Source organism: Cynocephalus volans, chromosome 5 (assembly GCF_027409185.1).
Source record: "Cynocephalus volans isolate mCynVol1 chromosome 5, mCynVol1.pri, whole genome shotgun sequence".
In the NCBI taxonomy this organism is placed as follows: domain Eukaryota; kingdom Metazoa; phylum Chordata; class Mammalia; order Dermoptera; family Cynocephalidae; genus Cynocephalus; species Cynocephalus volans.
In genome coordinates, this window is record NC_084464.1 from 38,754,623 (window position 1) to 38,759,438 (window position 4,816).

Genomic DNA, 4,816 nt, shown 5'->3' on the forward strand with positions numbered 1-4,816 from the left:
AGTAAAGCAGGTGGTGCTCCCCTACGTGATGGGCATCGTCCAGCCTGTTGAGGGCATGAATAGAACAACAAGCAGAGGAAGGATGAATTTGCTCTCTGCCTGCCTACGTAAGCTGGAACATTGATCTTCTCATACCCTTGGCACTCCTGGTTCTCAGGCCTTCAGACACAGACTGAAATCTACACCATCAGCTCTCTAGCTCTCAGGCTTTTGAACTGCATCACCAGCACAACAAATGGTCTCCAGCTTGTAAATGGCAGATTGTGGGGACTTCCCCATAATCACATAAGCCAATACCTTATAATAAATCTCTTCATATATACAGATATACATATATATATATTCTATCATCTCTGTTTCTCTGCCAAACTCTAACACAGATGTCTTTCTCATTCTGTTTGGGTTGAACAAGCAGCACAATTCTCCTATGTGCATGTTCCCCTCATCCTGAATGGGCTCTAATTCCATGGCACCTTCGGGGGTGGACAATTCCTTCACTTGTTGAAGTTCTGGGGCATCACACCTCCCCAACTCCAGTTGAAGATACCTACCTTGCTTGACACAACTAATAACTGTACCACTAAATTGTTCAGGAACAAAAAAGAAAGTGAAGTGAAATGGAAGAGAAGAGGAAAGCCAAGGAAAAGAAAGAGGAGTAGAATGAGAAAATTTAAGTTGACATTTGAGTTCCAGCATTTTTGTACGTGAACTTAGCCTTGTAGAGAAGTTTTCGTCTACTCTTTTTAAAAAATGATTTCGTATATTAACGAAGAGTTTATCTGCACCTCTTGATATGATCATATATCCTTTCTCCCTTATCTATTAAGGGAATTACATTAATTAGAATTCTAATATAAACCTAATTTTATAATTATAGAATAAATATATTTTATTAATAATAAGGATGCACTTTTAATGTATTACCAGACTTCAAAAAAAATTTATTTAAGATTTACACCCGAATTTATGAGTGAGAGTGGAATCATTTTTTTCTTTTTCATACAGTCTGTGTTAGGTTTTGGGTATCAAAATTATACCAATGTCACAAAACAAGTTGGGAGATTTTCTCTTATCCCTTTGTCTGGAAGTTTTTATGAGATCATGATTTATATGTGACCATCTGGTAAATTCATATCTAAGATTTTCTGGATCAGATAGTTTTATGGAAGACTTGAAATCAGAGATTCATTTTTTAAATACTTATGAAAATAATCAAGTTCCTATTTAAAACATTTTGGGAAATTGTACTTTTCAAGAATATGTATTTTTAAATTTATTAGTACAGCATTTTCATCATTTTCTCACAGCTGTTTAATTATGCCAGCATCTGTGTTTGTACCACTTTTAAAATATATTTTATTTATTTACTTTTCATTATTCCTGTTTAATCTTGCCCAGTATTTGGCTACTTCGTTAATCTTTTTTCTCGGTACTGTTGTTCTTTCCCATTATATATCTGTTTTAATGTTCATTAACCTATCTTATTATCTTTGTTATATCCTCCCTACATATTCTTCAAATTTATTGTGTTGATCTTTTATTTTTATCTTTATTAAGTTGCTAATCACATTGAGTTTCTGCCTGTTTTAATCCCAATATAGTCATTTAAGGCTATAAATTTCCTTCTAAATTTTATTTAATTTTTAGAATATTAATATATTGTATTTAAATTATCAATGAGTTCTAAAGTTTTCCTCTTTCCTCATTATATTATTTCATTCTTTATTTTTAATTGACAAATAATAGTGTGTGTATATATATATGCAGTACGATATGATGATTTTATCTATGTATACACTGTGAAAGGATTCAATCAATCAAATTAACATATCCGTCACCTCACCAAGTTATCTTTATTTTTCTGTAGTGAGAACATTAAAAATTTATTCTTTCAGCAATTTTAAATTATAATTCATTATTATTAACTATGGTCACCATATAGTGCAATAGATAACTGAAACTAATTCTTGCAGTCTAACTGAAATTTTGTACCTTTTTGTCAACATCTTCCCTTTCCCCATCCTTCCCCACCTCTGGTACCCACCTTTCTATTCTTTGTTTTTATGAGATTGACTTTTTTAGATTCCACATTGTGATGGTTGATTTTAGGTGTCAACTTGACTGAATCAAGGAATACTTAAAAAATTCTAGGTATGTCTGTGAAGATGTTTCCAGAGGAGATTGGCATGTGAGTCTGAGTGTGAAAGATCCATATTCAATGTAGGTGGGGACCATCCAATCATCCGGGGGCTCAGATAGATCAAAAAGGCAGAGGAAAGGTGAATTCTCTCTCTCTCTCTCTCTCTCTCTCTCTCTCTCTCTGACTCCCCTACCCCTGCCCCAAACTGAGAGATCTTTGTCCTCCTGCCCTTGGATATCAGAACTCCAGGCTCCCTGGCCTTCAGATTCCTGTATTTACAACAGTGGTTCCTTGGGTTCTCATGCCTTCACACTCAGACTGTGTTACACCATTGGTTTTCCTGGCTCTGAGGCCTTTGGACATGGACTGAGCCATGCTACCAGCATTCTAGAGTCTCCAGTTTACAGAGAGCCTGCTGTGGGACTACTTAGCCTCCACAATCACATAAGCAAATTCCCCTCATAAATCTTCTTTTACATGTACATATCCTGTTGGTTCTTTCTCTCTGGAGAACCCTGACTAACACAGACATACAAGTGAGATTATACAGTATTTATCTTTCTGTGTCTGGCTTACTTCACTTAGCACAATGTCCTCCAATTTTGTCATACTGTTATGAATGACAGAAGCGGATAAATTCCTGGACACATACAAGTTACCAAGGTTGAATGGTGAAGAACTATGTACTGGATTAAATTATGTCCCCCCAAAACTCACTGAAGCTTGAATTGTGCCCCCAAGTTTTATGTATTAGAAACTTTGTCCCCACTATGATTGTTAAGAGTGTGGGAAATCCTATCATGGTAATTGAAAGGTGGCGCCTTGAAGAGATCATTAGATTAGAGGGCCATGCCATAGTGAATGGATTAAAAATTGTGGTCACGGTTTGGTTCTGAGGGCTTTAAAAGATGAGAGAGGAGAGTCTGTCTGTCTCTCTCTCTCTGCTCTCTCTGCTTCCACCATCTTGCAACATGAGACCCCGGGTCACTGTAACCACCACCAGATGGACTTTGGGTTTCCCAGCCTCAGACAACTGTAAGCAATAAATTTCATTTTCTTACAAATTACCCAGTTCCATGTATTTTGTTATAAGCAACAGAAATGGACTAATACAAACTAGAAAACCTAAACAGACCAATAAAAAGTAATGAGATTGAGCAGAAATAAAAAGTCTCCCAACAAAGAAAACTCCAGGAACAGACGGCTTCACTGTCAAATTCTACCAAACATTTGAAAAAGAACTAATACCAATCCTTCGCAAACTCTTCCAAAAAATTGAAGAGGAGGAGATGTTTCCAACCTCATTCTATGAGGCCAACATTAACCAAAACCAAAAAAGTATACAACAAAAAAAGAAAACTACTCAATATCCCTAATAGACACAGATGCAAAGATCCTCAACAAAATACTAGCAAACAGCACTCAATAATACATTCAAAAGATCATTCACTGTGATCAAATGGAATTTACCCTAGGGATGCAAGGATGGTTCAACATAAACAAATCAATAAAAGTGATATATCACATCAACAGAATGAAGGTAAAAAAAATCATATGATCATTTTAGTAGATACAAACTAAGCATTTGATAAAATCCAACACCCTTCATGATAAAGACACCCAATGCAATATAAATTCACCTCAATATAATAAAGGCCATATATGACAAACCCACAGCTAATATCATACTGAATGGACAAAAATTGGAAGCTTTTCCTCTGAGATCTGGAATAAGACAAGGATGCCCACTCTGCTCACTCATGGTCAACATAGTTCTGAAAATTCTAGCCAGTGCAGTAAGGCAAGAGAAAACTATAAAGGACATCCAGGTCCATCCACAAAGGAGGAAGTCAAACTATCCCTGTTTGCAGATGACATCATTGTATACATAAAAAACCCTAAAGACTCCACCAGAAAATTACCAGAAAAATAAATGAATTCAGGATACTGGCAGAATATAAAATCAGCACACAGAAAGCAATAGCCTTCCTGTACACCAATAATGAAATAGCTGAAGAAGAAATCAGGACAGCAATTCCATTCACAATATATATCAAAAATAAAATAGAATAAAAATAAAATTTACTAGGAGTAAATTTAACCAAGGAGGTGAAAGACCTCTACAATGAAAACTGTAAAACATTGGTGAAAAAACTTGAAGAGGACACAAATAAATGGAAAGATAGCCCATGTTCTTGGGTTGGAAGAATTAACATCACCAAAATGTCTATGTTACCCAAAGCCATCTACACATTCAATGCAATCCCTATCAAAATACCAATGACATTCTTCACAGAAATAGAAAAACGATCTTAAAATTTGTATGAAACTATAAAAGACCCTGTATAGCTAAAGCAATCTTGAACAAAAAGAACAAATTTGAAGACATCACACTTCTGACTTCAAAATATACTGTGAAGCTATAGTAACCAAAATAGCATGGTACTGGTATAAAAACAGACAGACAGAGCAATAAAGCAGAAAACAGAGCTCAGAAATACAACCATGCACTTGTGGTGAGCTGATTTTCTCCAAAAGTGCCAAGAATATACAGTGGGGAGAGGACAGCCTCTTCAATAAATGGTACTGATCTTGCTCTATCCTAAACTAAGCTATAATGATCTCTACTTTACAACCTGACTTCTGAAATAACTACATAGTCATTCAGCTAAGGAC